General features: G+C 53.5%; 1 pseudogene; it reads right to left on the reverse strand.

The window, feature by feature from the left end:
• LOC120381549 overlaps positions 1-19,928 on the reverse strand; it is a 177,524-nt pseudogene that overhangs the window by 113,523 nt on the left and 44,073 nt on the right.

Here is a 19,928-nt window from a genome sequence, read left to right on the forward strand (position 1 = left end):
TAGCTGCTGCCTAGGGCCCCGGGCCGGGATGCAGTGGAGTGGGTGGGCCTGCGTCCCCCTGCCACCCCACTCGTGGGTGGCAGTCTCCCCCCTCACCCCAGTGCTCAGCCCCTGCACCAGAGGGCCTGAGCCCTGACTGTTGTTGCCCTGCCTTAACCTAGGGCCTGGGCCTGTCCTGAACTGTTTGCATTGCTGCCCAGCCCCTGCACCAGAGGGCCTGGGCCTGTCCTGGACTACTTGTATTGTGGCCCAGCCCCTGCACCAAAGGGCCTGGGCCTCCCTAACCTCACTGACTTGTATATTGTTGCGCAGCCTTGCAGCAGAAGGCCTGAGCCCCTAACTGTCTCTTTGTGTTGTTGCTCAGTGTAAAAGGCCGGCGTGGCTCCCCTCCTCCCCAGGGAGGGTTGAGCCCCGGACACCCACGTTTACAGGGGGACACAGGGTAAAAGCGTCAGAGCGGATAAGGGGGACACGCCACCGAAGACCCCAGGCCCCCTGAATCCTCTGGGCGGCCCTGGGTGACAATCATTCCCTTGTCTCTGTCGGGTATTCCATTGATGTAGGTTACTCCCAGCCAGTCCTTAATGACCCATTCATATCACCCCATGACAGTTCCGTGACAAAACACCTCACGTCTCCTGCTCTTTATAATCACAACAATACCAATGACAGCAGGAAACCGAGGTGTGTATTGGCATCATACAAGTATCACGAAAAGTCCCACCTCTATCACACACACACACTGCTCACAGCCCCTGGAGAGAAAGCAACGCACAGGAACTGGATGTTAGTCCAGCGAACACAGTGGAGGACAAGCTGCAATCCTCACACCCTGGTCAAAAAGGAGAGGCAGGTGGGTCCCTGCCCATAGAGAGGGGCTGGCTGGAGGCCTGACACCTGAGGGGCCATTCCGTGAGCAGACCATGGAGGCAGGTCAAAGGCTTCGTTACCCCAGAACTGTGACATTGCAAAAGCACATTTTGGGGAATTAGGAAATCTAGTGACTCAGGGGTAATGGGAGGGAGAATTAAACTCCCCCAGTGGGAGGAGAAGGCTGGGGAATTACACACTAACATTCAGGAGCAACAGCCTCTAATTCTTCCGGAAAAGGAGAAGGTCAGAAACAAGAACTGGGCCAGGCAGCCTCAGGAGGGACAGGCTCAGAGATCCAAGGAGCCTGAGGGAAGACAGCTTGTGGCTGCTGCAGATGGGGAGAGGGGGGACAAGACTCTCTCCAAACTCTCACTCTTGTTGACCCTGACCTGATTTTACGATCTATGACCCAGTCTCACGTCTTGTGGGCAATTTTATACTCGCTAGAGATAAGATGTCATGATCAGAGAATTGCTTATTAGCTTGGACCATGTGTGGAGGGGCAAGGAGGTGAACATAGATAAATGGGTTATTAAGGGCAGGTCGACACTACAGCCGGGATCGACGCTCTGAGATCAATCCAGCCGTGGTCGATTTAGTGATACGATTTAGTAAACATAGCCTAAGATTGCTACAGTTCAGGGCCTTATATTAAGCTGAGGTTTTGTGAGAGTGGTTATGCTGATGTCTGGGATTTACCTGAGGTTTGGGTAGGGATTCGGGGTTAAAGGTCTGGGATCCCCCACAGCTCTATAGCCCCAAACCTCTCCTCCCTCCCACTGACCCACCCAGCCCACTTCCTGGGTGCCCTTCCCTCCACACTCCCCTCTCCTTCTTCCCATTACTGGCAGCTGGCACCACCTCCCGGCGCCTTGGGAGCTTCTTCTGTTCCCTCCTCATCTCTCATTACCTCCTCCCTCTCTGCTGCCTGCTAGTGTATGGGAGAGAGGAAAAAAAAGGGGGCAAAGAAACTTGTCAAACTTGGATGATGAATAAAGTTATTACTGCTCAGGTTCTTTAGAGACCCCACAGCTTCTAATAACCCAGGGGACAGGACTCCTTACCCAGCGAGGTCACCGTCCCATAGTTCTCCTGCATGACATCCCTGTAGAGGGCTCTCTGAACAGGGTCCAGCAGAGCCCATTCCTCCTTGGTGAAATACACAGCCACCTCCTCGAAGGTCACCGGCCCCTGAAAGAGCAAGAGTCCAACACTCAGTACCTGCTGCCCCACTCACAGCCCCACTACTCACAGAACAGCAGCACCAGGTAAATGGAAGCTCCAGGAGGCACATGTTAACAGAGTCCCACCTCACCTTGCCTAGAACAGCCAGGAGGCATCAGAGGGCGGAAAGAGAGAACCTTTGTGTCTCCCAGCTGACAGATGGAGGCAGGGTCATCACATTTATCATATACCTACTAGCCAGAGCTTAATATAGGAGATTGGGCTGTCTCTGGACCCTGCTGATGGCTCCCTGGTAGGAATCCCAACACTCTCCAAATAAAATATATAGAAGAAAAGGGAAGTCAATAGTAAAGAATCTAAGTTAGAAGGTCAGAATTGTAGAAAGTTGGCAAGGGAAGCTAACAGAAATCAATGATCAACCAATGAAAATAAGAAGGAAGTTTTTAAAAGTACAAAATTAATCCTAACAACGGTAGTGGTACATTACTAGATGGAAATGGCAGAATCATCAACAATCATGCAGAAGAGGTAAAAGTGTTCAATAAATATTTCTCTCCTGGATTTGGAGAAAAACAGATGATGTAACTCATATCATAAGATGTTCACGCTGACAGTCTTTCCATTCCAAAAGTAACTCATGAGGATGTTAAACAGCAGCTATTAAAGTTAGATGTGTTTAAATCAGTGGGTCCAGAGAACTACAGTTCTGAAAGACCTGCTGGAGGAGCGTGGTGGACTGTTAATGTTGATTTTAATTAGGACTTGGAACACTTGGGAAATTCCAGAAGACTGGAATAAAGCTAATGCTGTGCCAATATTTAAAAAGTATAAAAGAGATGACGCAGCTAATGACAAGTGTGTCAGTCTGAAATCGATACTGGGCAAGAGAATGGAGCAGCCGATACTGGATTTCATTAATAAAGAAAGGAGGGTAATATAATTAGTATCCATTAAAAAGGTTTAGACACAATAGATCCTATCAAACTAACTGTATATCCTTATTGGATGAGATCAAAAGTTTGGTTGCAGCTAATAGTACTGATGTAATATACGTAGGCATATGAGTTGCTTCAGCACAATATTTTGACTAGAATGTACAAAATACACACGGCATACATTAAATAGATTAAAAACTGGGATTTTAAATAGGGAACAATGGTCGAGTGGATTTCTTTCTAGTGGGTTCCATGAGGATTGGATCTTGGCCCTGTGCTATTTAACATTCTTATCAATGACCTGGAAGAGAATATAAAATCATCACCGATAATGTTTGCAGTTGCCACAAAGATCGGGGATGCGGGGTAACTAATGAAATGTCAGTAGGTTCAGGTTTCAGCACTGGGAGTCTGGGAAGTTTTCCCAGCCCTGGCTAAAGGGTTATTTCCTGTTCCACAAAGATGGGAAGTTTCATTCCCTACACTTGTGCCTTGACATTAGGATCTATCTGACACTACAGCCCATATTCAGCATAGTAGCAGGATTATAATATTATTAGGACATGAGGCATTTTGTACAAGATGAGTCATGTGCGGTGTCACTGGAAAAGTTATGATTTGCTGAATATGATTATCCTACCTGTGTGCATGGATCATGTTTGTATCTGAAGTTATGGATATTGACTCTGTACCTGTCTTTCAAATGTGCTTACTCTGGGTAACAGCCACAACGAGCCTTTCAGGTACAACAATGAAGAAGCCAGACAGTGATGATGGCTCAGCAACAAAGACAATGGACTGTGGAAGAGCTTAGCCCTCCTGTGAACATTTCAGCCAGCATATGAGTCATGGCTACTATGACTCAGCAGGCCATGCTAGGGCATGTGACCAGACCACATGACAATGAACTTCATTTTGGAACCTGTATCTTTCCACAAACTGGACTGGGAACTGAGTTTAGAACAAAGGGTTCCTGCCATATGGAAAAGCTACATAAGGTGGGGTGTGACATCATCTCTTGGCCTCATTCCCCACACAAGAGAACTCCTGGAAACACCTGAGGAACAAAGACTGAACTGGGGGAAGTGCTGGTCCCAGGGTAAAGGGATTTCTAGCTTCTGTATGGAAACTTGGTGGGTTGCTTGTAGCATCAGTCAGGGTGAGAAATTGCTAATTCAAATTCTATCCATCTAGTATGTTAGGCTTGGTTTGAGTTTCTGGTTATTTGCTAAGTAATCTGCTTTGATCTGTTTGCTAACACTTATCGCTGGGAAATTGGCTGTTGTCTTCTCTCTCTCCTTGAGTGGCTCAGGTAAAGCACTCAGGTAGCTTAGTTGGCTTCATGACACCACCTGCTGTCGTGTTGGGTGATAACAGGCCCTGGAGAGGCTGGCTGAATCTCCAGCAAAGCCGTGTGAGAAGGGCCAGCCCAGCTACAGGGTTAGAGGGCACAGCGGTTCCCAGAAGCCCCCCAGACTGCACCCCGGGGTGACAACCCATCACACCCTAGAGTACACAAGTCTCAGCAGGTTTGTCACATCCTGTCCCCTCCCTTTCTCCACCCAAGATATTTCCTGCCTCCCACCACCTCTAGCAGTCAGGGGCAGAGAGAAGGGGTTGTTGGATGGGGCAGGGATTCCAGGGGGGCATCAAGAATGAGAGGAGGGGTTTGATGGGGCGGCAGGGGGCAGTCAGGGGACAGGGAAGGGGGGGATGGGTCAGGGGTCCCCACGGGGGGTGTCAAGGAGCATGGGGGGTTGGATGGGGCACGACCCCTAGGGGGGCACTGGAGTGGTGAGCTCCAGCTGGGTCGCATGAACCGGTTGTTAAATTTAGAAGCCTTTTAAGAACCGATTGTTCCAGGACAACCAGTTCTAAAAAAGCTTTTAAATTTAACAAAGACTCGGGCAGCTGTCCACCCGGCCCCTGGCCCCAGCTCACCTCCCCCTCTCCTCTGAACGCTCCGCCCTCCTTCTCCTCCCCCTCCCCTGCTTCCCACGAATCAAATATTTGCGGGAAGCCTGAAACAAGCATCAGGCAGGTAAGCCGGGCTGAGGTGGGGGGGGGAACCGCGTACACGGCCCAGTCCGGCTCCACCTGAGCAGCTCCCCCTGGCCCCGGCCAAGCGCCCCAGCCGGGTCCTGGCCAAGCACCCCTGGCTCGGGCTGGTCTCAGCCGAGCGGCTCCGATCCGGCCCAGCATGGGCCCCGCAGCACCGGTCCCGGCCGAGTGGCTCCAGCCCGGATCGGGGAGTCGGATCCTGTGGTGCCAGTTGCGGTCCTGGCCCCAGGCAGTGTGGTAAGGGGGTAGGGAACAGGGAGGGGGTGTTCAGTGGGTTGTGGGGGGTGGATAGGGGTTGGGGCGGTCCGAGGGCAGGGTACAAGGGGGTTGAATGGGGGTCCCGGGGGGCAGTCAGGAAGGAGCAGGGGTTGGATGAGGTGCTGGGGGGCAGTCAGGGGCAGAGAGAAGGGGTTGTTGGATGGGGCAGGGATTCCAGGGGGGCATCAAGAATGAGAGGAGGGGTTTGATGGGGCGGCAGGGGGTAGTCAGGGGACAGGGAAGGGGGGGATGGGTCAGGGGTCCCAGGGGGGTGTCAAGGAGCATGGGGGGTTGGATGGGGCACGACCCCTAGGGGGGCATGACCCCCTCGTGAGGTGAGGAGGAGGGAACGTGTTGTTAAGATTTTGGCAGCTCATCACTGGCTCCCACCCTCCTGTACATTTACTGATTCTCTCCCTCCAAGCAGAACCCACCACCAGCTCCCTGAGAATCCCTTACCTGAGCCAGCTCCATTGCAGCCATTTCCTTCCCCCTGGGAGGAGGGGATAATCTGGAGCAAAACGTGGACGTTATTCTGTAGCCTGCTAGGGCGAGAAAGGCAATGTGAGAGAATTCAGACAGGGTTTCTGTCCTTTCCACATGTCGATTCCCCCCAGCATTGTTCCCTGCTAATGGACATTCTAGGTTCTGCCACACTGTGAAGCACAGAGTGACCGTATCCCAGTACAGGCCTAGCCCCCTCCCACCAGGGTGTGACCCTCTGACACATGGTGAAACCCTCCCAGCAGCAGAGTCTCTCTCTTACACTTATCAAGTTTGCGGGCGATACCAAGCTGGGAGGGGTTGCAAGGACTTTGGAGGATAGAACTGAAATTCAAAATGATCTGGACAAACTGGAGAAATGGTCTGAAGTAAATAGCATGAAATTCAATAAGGACAAATGGAAAGTACACCGCTTAGGAAGGATCAATCAGTTGCACACATACAAAATGGGAAATAACTGCCTAGGAAGGAGCGCTGTGGAAAGGGATCTGGGGGTCACAGTGGATGACAAGCTAAATAGGAGTCAACAATGTTGCAAAAAAGCAAGTATCATTTTGGGAAGTATTAGCAGGAGTATTGTAAGCAAGACACGAGAAGTAATTCTTCTGCTCTACTGTCCACTGATTAGGTCTCAACTGGAGCAGTGTGTCCAGTTCTGGGGGCCACATTTCAAGAAAGATGTGGACAAATTAGAGAAAGTCCAGAGAAGAGCAACAAAAATGACTAAAGATCTAGAAAACATGACCTATGAGGGAAGATTGAAAAAAAAAACTGGGGAAGACTCAGAGGGGATGATCACAGTTTTCAAGTACAGAAAAGGTTGTTACAAAGATGCCAGAGAAAAATTATTCTTCTTAACCTCTGAGGATAGGACAAGAAGCAATGGACTTAAAATTACAGCAAGGGCGGTTTAGGATGGAGATTAGGAAAAAAACCTTCCTAACTGTCAGGGTGGTTAAGCACTGGAATAAATTGCCCAGGGAGGTTGTGGAATCTCCATCACTGGGGATATTTAAGAGCAGGCTGGACAAACACCTGTCAGGGATTGTCTAGATAATACTGAGTCCTGCCTTGAGTGCAGGGGACTGGCCTAGACGACCTCTCGAGGCCCCTTCCAGTTCTATGATTCTAAGAACCAAAGGCCAGAGACGAGCAGAATCAAAGGAGTCACTCTGGGGATTCTCCCTGTCACTGTCCCCAAGGCAGCTCTCTCAGGTTAACTAAGTTGTTGGATGCTCCAGCCTTTATCCAGTCTCTCCTGGGAATGCCCCCTTCATGGGCTGGGCCTAGTTTTAGCCTTTGGGAAGCGTGACCCCGGGGGCTCTGAGACTGGGCCTTCTTGCCGCAGCACATCTTGTTCCTTTCTGTGGCTCCCCAGTGAGTCCAAATGAGTAGATACTCCTGATTGTCCTGCTTTGAGCAGGGGGTTGGACTAGATACCTCCTGAGGTTTCTTCCAACCCTGATATTCTAGGATTCTATGACTGGCAGTAACCTGAACATGGCTGTGATTCGTGGGGTAAGGCAGTGGTTCTCAAGCAGGGGTCCTGGGCCCCCTGGGGGCCACTAGCAGGTTTCAGGGCGGGCGCCAAGCAAGGGCAGCATTAGACTCACTGAGGCCCAGGGCAGAAAGCTCCAGTCCCAGCACATGGGGCTGAAGTCCAGGGCCCTGAGCCCCCACCCGGGGCTGAAGCCAAAGCCTGAGCAATGTAGATTTGTGGGGCCCCTGTGGCACGGTGCCCCAAGAGAGGAAGAAAGTGCCCTGAGGACGCAGCCAGAGGGCTGAGCCCTGACACACGACTGGCTCAGAGGGTCTCTGCAGTCAGCAAGGGCTAGTAGCGAGGGAAGCCTGGCAACTGATGGCTGGAGGGGTGAAGAGGTTTGGGGTACGGTGGGGGAAGAAGCGTCTGGGACTGGATAACCTGGGGCTGGGCACTCGCCATAGGGGACACTTGCTCCTCCTGTGCCCTTTCCACGCCCTCTTGCGAGTCGAGAATGACCACCCTGTCCCCACCCCAGAGGCAGCCGTGTCTCAGGACTCTCCCCAGTTGCACCCACTAACTCTCCTCCCATTTGGGGTATAGCTCGGGGCAACAAATCCCCACCAAGATGAACCCCGCTGGCTGCTGCCTGTTCTGGTGCCACAGGGGCCTCTGGTGGGTGAAAGGCAGAACTGTAGCACTTCTCAGGCAGAACGTATCTTCTTCAAGCCAAAAAAAGAAATTCTGCGCTGGACGTGAATTCTGTGCATACGCAGCGGTGCAGAATTCCCACATGAGTAACTCACACCTGGCACAAACACAACCTGCTCACTCCCATCTCTTCTCCCTATGTGTCGAGTCCCAGAGCTGCTGCTGTCATTAATGCACACAGGCTTTCACTCCCGTTAGTGCTGGCAAGACCCAATCCAGCGACAGGACTGAACCCTTATTTTCCTATCACATAGGACAGTCTCAGCTGAGGGGGAGGTGAGATGGGGAGGGGGTACAAAGGGGAAAGTTGTTGTACCCATGTTGGTCCCCAGACAGCAAAGAGGTATTTTTAATTAGTTCTAAAACAATTACCTCCCCCACCTTGTCTCTCCAAGAGATCTGAAAGTGGCAGGAGACAAACAGGAAGACAGAGCTCAGGACTCTAAACCAAACATTTCAACCCCCTGGAAGAAACTACATTTCCCTTCTCCCCCTGGGTATGTTTGGATCCTCTATGAGGGACCACCCCATTCCCCTCACAGCAGCAACGGGAGACTGCAGCCAGCCCCAGATGGTCTTTCCCAATCCTGGGATGTTTGTTGTGACAAAGATTGTGTGTGGTGGGTGCACGGGCTGGGGACACCCGGACTGATCTGCAGATTGGAAAGTCAGGGCAACTCTAGCACAGCTTGGGGGCTGTGGGCAGGGGGAGCAGTTCTGGAGCTGGGCCTCTGTCCTCTCTAGCTCCCATGGCAGATGGCTCTGGCAGCATCAAGTGGGTCCATCACTGCAGGGGAAGGTGGGGTAGTGTCTGAGGTCAGGGTGAGAATTGGAGGGGGGGTCTATGCCCAAGAATGGGGGATGGAATTCACCTCCCCACCCCTCTGCAGAGCTCAGCAACTAGGGCTTTATCCAGTGAAGTGAAATTCACTCTGTGCAGTGATGAGCTGCCAAAATCATAACAACCGGTTCCCTCCTCACCCCAGGAGGGATCATGCCCCCCCCCAGGAAGCCCTGCCCCATCCACCCCCCTTCCTGTACCCTGACAACCCCTGATCCTTTCTGACTGCCCTCCCGGGACCCTTGCCCCTATTCAATCCCCCTCTTCCCTTCCCTCTGACCCCCACAACTCCTATCCACTCCTCCCCACCCCTATCCACTCCCCTGCCCTCTCTCCAACACCCCCTCCCTGCCCCCTTACCACGCTGCCTGGACGTGGCTGGCGGTGCTACATTCCGGCCATGGCTGGAGCCGAGAGCCTGGGGACGCGGGGCCGGGGCAGGAGTCGCGCAGCCGGAGCCGGAGGATACGGTGGGAGCCGGGTGGCTGGCCGGCTGGAGCCGGGGAGGGCCGCCGCCAGAGCCACACAGCCGGGGCCACCGCCGCGCCCGGACCCTGGCATCTGGGTAGGTGAGGTCGCGGCCGCCAGGCCCGGAGCTGGGCTGCGGCGGGGCCGGGAGAGTGCGGCCAGAGCCGGGCGGCCGGGACGCGGTGCCGGGAGGGCCGTGGCTGGAGCCGGGCAGCCGCGGGGCTGGGGAGGGCTGGAGGCGGAGCCGGGCGGGTGGGGAGGGACTCGGGGCCGGGGAGGGACGCGGGGCCGGGGAGGGCCGGAGGCGGGGCCGGGCGGTTGGGGAGGGACTCGGGGCCGGGGAGGGACGCGGGGCTGGGGAGGGCCGGAGACAGGCGGCCGGGGAGGGACGCGGGGCTGGGCAGGGACGCGGCCAGAGCCGGGCAGGGCCGGGGAGGGACACGGCTGGAGACCAGCCGGGGCGCATGGCCCTCCTCGTTCCCTCTACCCCTACCTCAGCTCCATCTTCCTGTTCCTAAGCGGGAAGCCTGCTTGCTTCTCGGCCCCCACAGGCTTCCCGCGTGAACAGCTGATTCGCGGGAAGCAGGGGGGGGGAGGAGGAGGAGCAGGGCGGAGCATTCATGGCAGCAGGTGGAGGCAGAGCTGAGGTGAGCTGGGGCCACAGCAGGGAGCGGTTGTTAAATTTAAATGCCCTTTTAGAACAAGTTGTCCCAGGCAGGACAACCGGTTCTAACAGAGCGTCTAAATTTAACAACCGGTTCCCGCGAACCGGTGCGAACCGGCTGCAGCTCATCACTGACTCTGGGTGAATTTGAGTCAGCCACTGAAAGATCCTTGTGCCTTCGGTTCCACACTGGCCACAGGAGTCGACTAGTTCTCCCTCCCCAGACTGCCGGGGGCAGCCAGGGATAATTAGTGGGTTATGGGAATTAGAAGATGAAAATTCACTAAGAACAATGATATTTGTGTGTTTATTATTAAATCCCCAGACACCCACCAATCCCCGTCCTCCTTCCGGGGCTATAAATATCTAAGGGGCTCAGCTACGGATCGTGCAGTCAGTTCCTGCCCTTCCCCACTTTCTAAAACAGCACTTTTAAGAACAGGGCAGGGAAACATGTAAATACTTTGAACCAAATTCCAGAAGCTGCTGAGCATGGAGAAGTTAAAATGCAACCAAGGTTCCGTCTCTCCAAGGACCTGGCCCCTAGTGCAAAATAACAAACACTCCCCAAAAATCTGAAATGGCCACTTCAGAACTGATAATGTTACTAATCTGTTCACTTCTGGGAATTACCACTAAGAGAAACAACCCAGTGACGGTGATATCCTGAGGAAAAGATTTCATGTGTCTTTAGATCATACCGATTTGTAATCTGGAACAATATCCACTAAAATGCCTAATTCGTAGCCCTACGGCAATTGCCTGGTCTCCCTACAGGGCAGAATTAAGGTTGGTGCCTTAGTTGTGAATTTCCATCCCCTAGCATATTGCAATTGCTGTTAAGTGGGTTTGACAAAATTCATTGTGTCTATTTCTTTCTTTTAATTTCAAGAGATAGAGATTTATTTTTAAGCCCTTTTTTCAATGTTTACAATTTCAATATTCAGAGCTGTGGAAAGTTATGGGGGTCGTCAGACAACAATTATTTAATAACAGTAACTGTTGAGAGTCCAAAAGCCAAATCATAGAACTGTTCAAAGAGAAATTGTCAATGTCACACCCAAAATATACAGTGTAAATATCCTTAAATCAAACTCCACTTTCTCCAGAAGCATTTCTGTATATTGCCTATATCAATATTTTTTCGTGTGTGTGTGTGTGTACAGTGAAATTAACATTTACTGCAATTTATTAATAAAAATCCAATCCTTTCAAGCGTAATTTTAAGTAATGAAGTACTTGAAGTCTTTCACTTCCTAGACTGGAATGTTTCACTTCAGGATAATTACACCCTCCTTGTGATGTATTTTACTCTCAGTACCGTAACCCCCTCATGATGTAGCTCCTGTCTAGGAGCTCTGCTGAAGCCAGTGGCATTATGATCAGGTGAAACTGACATGAGCAGAGACATGGGGGAGGGTGGAGGATGAGGTAACATGGAGGCTACCAGAGTTGAACATGGCCCTAAGAGCAAACGCTCTCTCAGCCTCTCCTCTCTCCCACCTCCCAGAGTCAGTAATTCTGAATCGTTCCCTGAAATCTAAATAGCCCCAGTATGAGACACAGTGATTAATGCCGGTACCTTAGGGGCTGCAGCGCCAACCCCCTGCCTGGATGAAGAGGGTGAAGAATTGCAGTAGAAATGGGTTAGGTTGGGAGAGGGCACAGCTGATGGGGGTCTGGGAGCTGAGTTGACCAATAGGCCAGAACTCATGGGGGAGTTGGGAGAACAAGTCAACAGGACGGGGTAGAGGCACTTCAGTGTATTTTCCCCATTAACCATTCTGCCATGTATTTAATTTAGAAACTTTTCATTCACATCTAAACACCTTGGAGCTAAGCTAGGCTGATGCATTTCCACTTACAGTGGTACAGTTGTAATTAGGTGCTTAATCAGATGCTCATGCAGCACAAAGCAGTCAATAATGGGTGTGCTTTCATTCATTAACTTGACTGTGTGCTGTGCATCACTTTGAAAAAAAAATGCTGTGAGGGAGTGTCAAAATTTTAGGCATTAAGAAATGGTAAGTAGGTGTCAGTTCATTTCTCATGCATTCCTCTCCTAATTTTAATGTCAGTTTTGAATCAGCATTAATACCATGTTGTTTTAACAGCAGTAGGGTCCATTTGTATAATTGTTTGCAAGATTTCATTGAATATTGTGAACCAGCCGTCTTCACCTTTTATTTTCAGATTCCTAAATACACCCCAACGCACCTCTCCTGACAGACTGCAGGCCCTGGCCGGTGACATGTTCCTTAGAGAGCAAACACCTAACGAGCCCTTTCGCCCTCAAATGCGCATTTGGCTCTTTGACGTTGCTTTATCCGCCCCACCAGAAAACGCTGTAGGGAACCCGGTCATTACAGCCGACCGCACTAGGTACCATTCTACCAGCTCTGGGCCGACATTCAAATGGTTCTGTTTGGTCATCTTTCATTCAGCTTTGCAATTCTTAGATCCCATTTAAAAACTGGAAGTGAAATAACCGAAGCAAGTTACGAAGAGAGCGGCCTCGGGCATAGGCGGGGGTAAAACAATAAATGGAAAGAACTGACTATGCAAAAAGGAACATCGCAAACTATCAGAGCCCAGACCCCCGCCCAACTGAACCCACCCCAGCCAGGCATATCAAGCAGGGTCCGTGAAAAATCGCCCAGCCCGTCTGGCAGTGAACGCTGCGTGTTCCAGGCAGAGCTACGGTGTGTGCATCTGCTCTGCTGACATGCTGCTTTGGTACGGAACGAGCCACGGCCACAGGGAGCAGAGACATGGACTCCTACAAAACACAATCCCACATACACCTCCAATGCCGGATCCTCCTGCCTCCCCACTGTCTGCCATCCCCTCCCTCACCTCCACATGGCCATTCTCAGCCTACTGCTAACACTTCCTCCCAGCCTTCAGCACTATAAATACATAAAACATGGTGTTACAAAAGGTAGATTGTGCAGAGAAACCTGATCTGGACGTCAGTAAGGCTTTTGATACAGTTCCACATGGGAAACTATTTGTTAAATTGGAGACTATGGGGATTAATATGAGAACCGAAAGGTCAATAAAGAATTGGTTAAAGGGGAGTCTACAAGGGGGTCATATTGAACGGTGAGTTGTCAGGCTGGAGGGAGTTACTAGTGCAGTTCCTCGGATTAGTCTTGGGACCAATCTTACTCAACACTTTTATTAGTGATCTTGGCACAAGAAGTAGGAGTGGGACACAGAGCCGGGAGGGATTGCCAATACGGAGGAGGACAGGAACATCATACAAGAAAAGCTGCATGTCCTTGAAAGCTGGAGTAATAGAAATGGGATGAAAATCAATAGTGCACAAATTCGACTTGTTAGTCCCCAAGTGCAAAATTTTGCAATAAGCTGGGGGTTTGTCAATTGGAAGTGACAGAGGAGGAGACTGGTTGATCACAGGATAATTATGAGCTGCCAATGTGATGCAGCCGTGAAATGGGTTAATGCAGTCCTAGGATACATCAGGTGAGGGATTTCCAGCAGACACATAGAATCATAGATTATTAGGGTTGGAAGGGACCTCAGTAGATCATCTAGTCCAACCCCCTGCTCAAAGCAGGATCAATCCCCTGACAGATTTTTGCCCTAGATCTCTAAATGGCCCCCTCAAGGATTGAACTCACAACCCTGGGTTTAGCAGGCCAGTGCTAAAACCACTGAGCTATACATGAAAGGGTCAGTACTGTTATACAAGGCACCGATGAGACCTCATCTGACATACACCTCTACCTTCTGCCCTTAAAGTCTGTGAGTCTATAAGCTGTGCCTTGTGTTGCACAGACACTGATGGAGATCAGGGCCCCATCGTGCAGCACATGGCAGAGAACCTGACTGAGATCAGCAGCCCCATTGTGCTGGGCACTGCACAGACAGAGAGGGACAGTCCTTGCCCCAAAGAGATCACAATCCAAGTAAACAATGGGGAGGAGGAAAACAGAGAGGGGCTGTGACTTCCCCAAGGTCACCAAGCAGGTCAGGGACAGAGCCAGGAACAGATCCCGTTAACGCCAGAGCCACATCACCTGCAGCTTGGAAAGGTCCCCAGACCCCACTGTATTAGGCTGCAGAAAGAGGTGGTTTGCCCATGGATGCACAGGCTGTCTTGGCAGGCAGCTCAACTGTGGTCCCTGCACACAGCTGGGTGTATGGGTCATGGGTCAGGAGAAGTCAGTGTCCAGCCCTGTGGGGCCGTGCTCCTGGCTCATACCTCCAGCACTCACTGCTGCCCCTCCCTTACCAGCTGCACTGTTCAGCCAGCCCCAGGCCTCTGTGAGGTCACTGCCCCCCCTCCCCTATCCCCTGCAAGCCTTCAAACAGGGACATGGTGCACCAGTGCCAATCAGAGTGCACTAGTGTAAATTCTGTCTGTACTAAGGGTTTGCACCAGTGCCTAAAACACCAGAGTGGCAGAGACCTTCAGTGCCCAAAACAGCAGTACGGTGGCACTAGAACTGGGATCTAGTTCTAGCTCGGTCACAGACAGCCTGGGTGACCTTGGACACGTCAATGTTTCTCCTCCCAACTTCAGTCTCTTTACCCAGCTGTCACTCACTGGGGTGGTCTCTCTCTCCAGAGCTGCTCACCACTACAGTCTGTGTGGGTGTCCCCAGAGCTGAGGCAGGTCAGCTCGGGAATAGTCTTACAAAGGGGCTGGGGAGTCTCTGTCCCTGGAAGATTTTAAGAACAGGTAGGACAAAGCTCTGTCAGAGACAATCTACATACACTTGTCCTGCCTCGGCAGAAGGAGCTGGACATGACAACATCTTGAGGTCCTGTCCAGCTCTACATTGCTATGATGTTATGCAATATAGATACGTATAAAACAACATGATGAAACCAAATGAAAACATGGTGTCAGGCAATTCAAAAAACAAAAAAAACCCTACACTGCACAGCATAAAATGACACAATACTAAGGAGAAGAAAGCAACACAATGCAAACTAACACACCTTAGAACAAAAGTACACAATGCAAAAGAGCTCAACTCAAGCCAACATAACACAGACACCAAACCAGCTGAGGCAAAATAACGTATCATAAAACTATGCAACACAGCATGGTGCATCATAGTTCCAAAAGGCAACAGGCAAAACAGCTCAGCGTAGAACAGGACACAGCACAAAAGAGAATTCTTTCAATTAGGCCTGGAAGGGATCTTGAGAGGGCGTCTACTCCAGCCCCCTGTGCTGAGGCAGGACCAAGTATCCCTAGACATTCCCAGACTGGTGTATCTCTAACCTGGTCTTAAAAACCTCCAGTGAAGGAAATTCCACAGCCTCCCTTGGAAGCCAATGCAAGGCAAACACAGGCCAAACAATGCTGCACACACACACGCTGGGCTTGGGTTTAAGGGGAGAGGCAAGAATTCAAACAATCTAGGTTCTGCCCCAAATTCTCCATGCAAACTTGAGCAAATTACTTCAGCTCTCTGAGCTTCAGTTTCCCCATCTGTAAAATGGAGAGTCGCCTCCCACCATTGGCCTATTTAGCCTTTGAGCTTTTTGTGGCAAGGCCTGTCCCTGTGGGCATGTCGACACTGCAGTCAGACACCGGCGGCTGGCCCATGCCCGCTGATTTGGGCTCACACGGCTCAGGCTGTGGGGCTGTTTAATGGTGGTGTCCATGTTCCGGTCTGGCACCCTCCCACCTCGCAGGGTCCTACAGCCTGGCCCCAGCCCGAGCCCAGACATCTACACTGCAATTAAACAGCCCCTTCGCCTGAGCCCGTGAGCCTGAGTCACCTGGCATGGGCCAGCTGGGGGTTTTAATGGCAGGGTAGAGATACCCTTGGTGTCTGTTCAGCACCTGTCACAATGGGGACCCTGATCTCAGTGTCTGTGCAGAGCCCTGCATAACAGGGGCCTGACCTCAGTCGGTGATGCTGCAACTCCCAGCATTACAGGATCCCGGATTTTGTTTAGGGCGCCTGCAGCAACTGGTAAAATGTGGGGGCAGGATCTCTGTCAGGGTCTGTGCAGTGCCCAGTACAGTGGTGGGGCGTGATCTGGGTTGGGGTCAGTGCAGTGCCAGACTCAACGGGGACACAGATCTCAGTCGAGGTCTCTAAAGTGCCCAGCACAATGGATGCAGCAGTTTAGGTCACAGTCGTGCACCGCCTGGCACAAGGGGGCCGTGATCTCGGTCTAGGCCTCAGTTTTACCTGGCACAACAGTGGGGTCTGATCTCACCTGGGGTCTCTGCAGCGCCTGGAGAACAGGGCCACGCTCAGTACGATAAGAGCCCTGGTCTCAGTCACACACCTGGAGAGAAAAGTGGGAAGATTTTTGAGAATTCGATATCAGTATTTCAGAACTGAGGAGAAAATGGGGCACAAACAATATATTTGCTAATGTGAGACAGAAGCACCAACATCTGGAAGATTTGACATCAGCATTTAACAGTTCAAGAGAACGGAGGAGAAATTGGAGGGGATTATACAGGGATATTCAATCAACAACAGAATGAGATGGATTCTTCTTGCCTCACACTCACAGGGCCAGCAGGTGCTGGGGAGTAGCTGGGACTGGGAAACCTGGGGCTGGGCCGTCTCCATGGGGGACACTTGCTCCTCCCTCCCCTTCCTGGCCCTTCCCAGGCCCCGTTGCCAGCAGAGAGTGGCCCCCCCAGCCCAGCCCAGAGGTGTCCCTGTCTCAGGGCCCCCCCAGCCTCTGCCCATTCACCCTCTGCCCAGCTCAGGAATCACTCGGGGGAACCATTTCCCACCCGCACAAGGACAAATCCCTGCAGGTGGAAATGGGGGAAACCCCCCAAACCTGAGACCTGAACTGGCCACTGGCGAAGGGGAGAGAAAATGGGGCACAATCGGGGGGGGGGGACAGGGAACTTCTCAGGGGTTGGGGGCGGGGTCACCCTGGGCGCTGCTCGTGGCTCTCTAGGGAGAAAGGGGGCAGGACGGGGAGGAGGGGGTCCCCACGGGAGGGGCAGCGGTAAATCCGAGGATCTCAGCCCCCTTTCTCTCCTCGCTCCTCGGGGGTCACCTGCCCCCGGCCATATCCGGGCTGCACAGACATTGCCCGCCCCCCCCTCCCCCCCCGCCCGGTCCCACCCCCCAGCCCTGCGAGATGCCGGGTTCCCCCCTCCCCGGACACTGGGGCAGAGTCACCGCCCGGCCCCGCCCCGCCCCGCCCCCGGGGCTCGCTCCGGGACCTGGAGGCTGCAGCTCCGCAGCGGGGCGAGCGGAGCCCAGGCCGGGCACGGGGGGGTTAATGAAGGGCTCTCCCGCCGCGATCTGCGCATGCCCAGAGCCCCACCGGCACCGGCACCAACCCTTCTCCGGCCGGGAGAGGCTCCAACGGCCCCGCGCGAGCCAGGCAGAGCCGCAGCGGCTCGCGCGCGTTTGCAGATCGGTTTGGTCTCTCCATCAACGTCACTTCCGGTCCAGGGAGCATCAGGAACTACATCTCCCAGCCTGCCCCGGGATCGCGTCTGCCCTCTCCGCAGCCCAGGGAAGGGAGGGTTCCAGCAGCTGTTACTGCGCATGCTCCGTGCGAGCCCCGCTTGGGGCGGGAGAACAAAGCTGCTGCTGCCGCCTCTGTGTGAGCCGGGCCCGGGCTGAGCCGCTGCTGCTCCCGGGGGGGGGGGGGTTTCTCCAGCTGGGCCCCGCCCCCCGGGCAGCCCCGGGCTCTGCCCGCCCCAGCCCCGCCCGGAGCCCCCGGGGAGTGAGAGACCCGGGGGGGGGGGGCGCTGGGGGGGCGGGCACGTGACTCTGCCCCGGGGAACCCGGGAGAAGCCTCGGAGCCGCCTCGGCCCCAGCGGAGCCTCAGCGGGATCCGCCCCCGCTGGGATGGGGGGGGGGCCGGGGCCCTGGGGGTGTCGGGCGGGGGCGGTGCATTAAATTGCTCTCAATAGCGCTGTGCTACTCCTGGGCACTGCGCATGCTCAGTAGCAGCTGCTGAAGCCGCTGCCCTTCCCCCCGCCCGTATCAGCCGGAACGGTCCGCCGGGCGCTGGCGGCGGAGCTGGGACGGGGCGAGGGGGCGGGGGCTGAGCAGGGAATTGATGGTGGGGCGTCAGGCAGGTGGGGGCGGGGCTGGGGCTAAAGGGAAGATCCGGGCTGGGGGCACTGGAGTTGAGCTGGGGCGCAGGGGACGGTCAGGGGGGCGGGAAATATGAATTGGTTTGTGCAGCCAGGATATTCCCGTGTGGGGGGGGAGGTGAGTTCACTGAATCCTGCCCTGTTTGTGCCCGTCCTCCCACATACAAAGTCTCTCCAGCTTTTCCCCTTTTCCCCCTGGTCTCTCTGTATTTCTCAAGTGTCAATTCAAAATCTCTCCAATGGGGCAGCTTTTCCCACCCATTTTATCTGCAGTGATTTGTCCTCATTTAGGTGGGAAATTGTTGCCCTGAGTCATTCCCCAGCACATGGCTGCCCCTGGAGTGGGGGTGGGAGGAGGTGCCCGTTCTCTGCCAAGGTGGGGATGAGAAGAGCATGTGTCCCCCATGGAGACTGTCCAGACCCCATTTCCCAATCCCACCACTGCCCCCAAACTACCAACACAGTTTCCCCCAGCCCTCAGTTGCCAGTCACCTGCCGTCCCCACTTCCGCCCCTTCCTTGATCCAGGGAGCCTTCCAGCCCTCCCCTCCCCCCCCTTAAATCAGCTCCTCACAGGGCTCCCTAGAAAGGAAGGAGAAAACTCGAAAGAGGTTCCTGCTGGCGCTCACGTCCGTGAACCCGAATACTCCCTCAGTCCTCAGAGAGAGACCTGGAGAAGGAGACTTGCTGGAGCAAAGCCACAGGGGTCTCGGAGGTTTCCTGGCCCTCGCCCCTGTCCTGCCTGGCTGATGTCAGCATCTCTCTGTGAGGTCACCACCTCCCCACCACCTTGGACCAATAGGCTGAGGTCCTGCCAAAGGCCTTTGTGATGTCACTGCCACACCCCTCCCTTGCTGGGCTAATGTCCTGCCCTGGCCAGGCACTTTGGAGGTTTGAGCTACTCCCTGTGGATCACCCCACTCAAGGAGCTTTTCTGCAGAGCATCCTCAGATGTCTGAGCACACAAGTGCCATGGCAACGAACTGACACACATGACACCAAAATGAGATCATTAATATACTAACCTAGAAGAGAAGGACAATGCAGCATTAGTAGGGGAGAACCCCCTACTGAACATGCATTGCACCTGGCAGCGTCAGCAGAACATATCGGCTACACAACTAAAGAAAGGGATCTGCACGTTGCTGTAGACCCTAATGAAGATCACACCCCACCACTGTTCTGGGCACTGCACAGAACCTGACAGAGATCCTGGCCCCACATTTTGCCAGATACTGCAGGGGCCCTAAACAAAATCAGGGATCCTGTAATGCTGGGAGTTGCAGAGCCCCCAACTGAGCTCAGGCTCCCCTGTTGGTCAGGACTCTGCACACTGACCAAGATCAGGGTCCCCATTGTAACAGGTGTTGAACAGACACCAAGGGTATCTTTACCCTGCTATTAAAACCCCCCAGCTGGCCCATGCCAGGTAACTCAGGCTCATAGGGCTCAGGCGAAGGGGCTGTTTAATTGCAGTGTAGATGTCTGGGCTCGGGCTGGGGCCAGGCTGTAGGACCCTGCGAGGTGGGAGGGTGCCAGACCTTGGGCTGCAGCCCCAGCCGGAAAATGGACACCACAATTAAACTGCCCCACAGCCTGAGCCGTATGAGCCCAAGTCAGCGGGCACGGGCCAGCCGCCGGTATCTAACAAGTTTGCATGGAGAATTTGGGGCAAAACTGGGAACTGAACCCAGATTGTTTGAATTCTTGCCTCTCCCCTTAACCCCAGGCCCAGCGTGTGTGTGTGCAGCGTTGTTTTGGTCTGTGTTTGCCTTGCATTGGCTTCCAAGGGAGACTGTGGAATTTCCTTCATTGGAGGTTTTTAAGACCAGGTTAGAGATACACCAGTCTGGGAATGTCTAGGGATAC

Source organism: Mauremys reevesii, linkage group 14 (assembly GCF_016161935.1).
Source record: "Mauremys reevesii isolate NIE-2019 linkage group 14, ASM1616193v1, whole genome shotgun sequence".
In the NCBI taxonomy this organism is placed as follows: domain Eukaryota; kingdom Metazoa; phylum Chordata; order Testudines; family Geoemydidae; genus Mauremys; species Mauremys reevesii.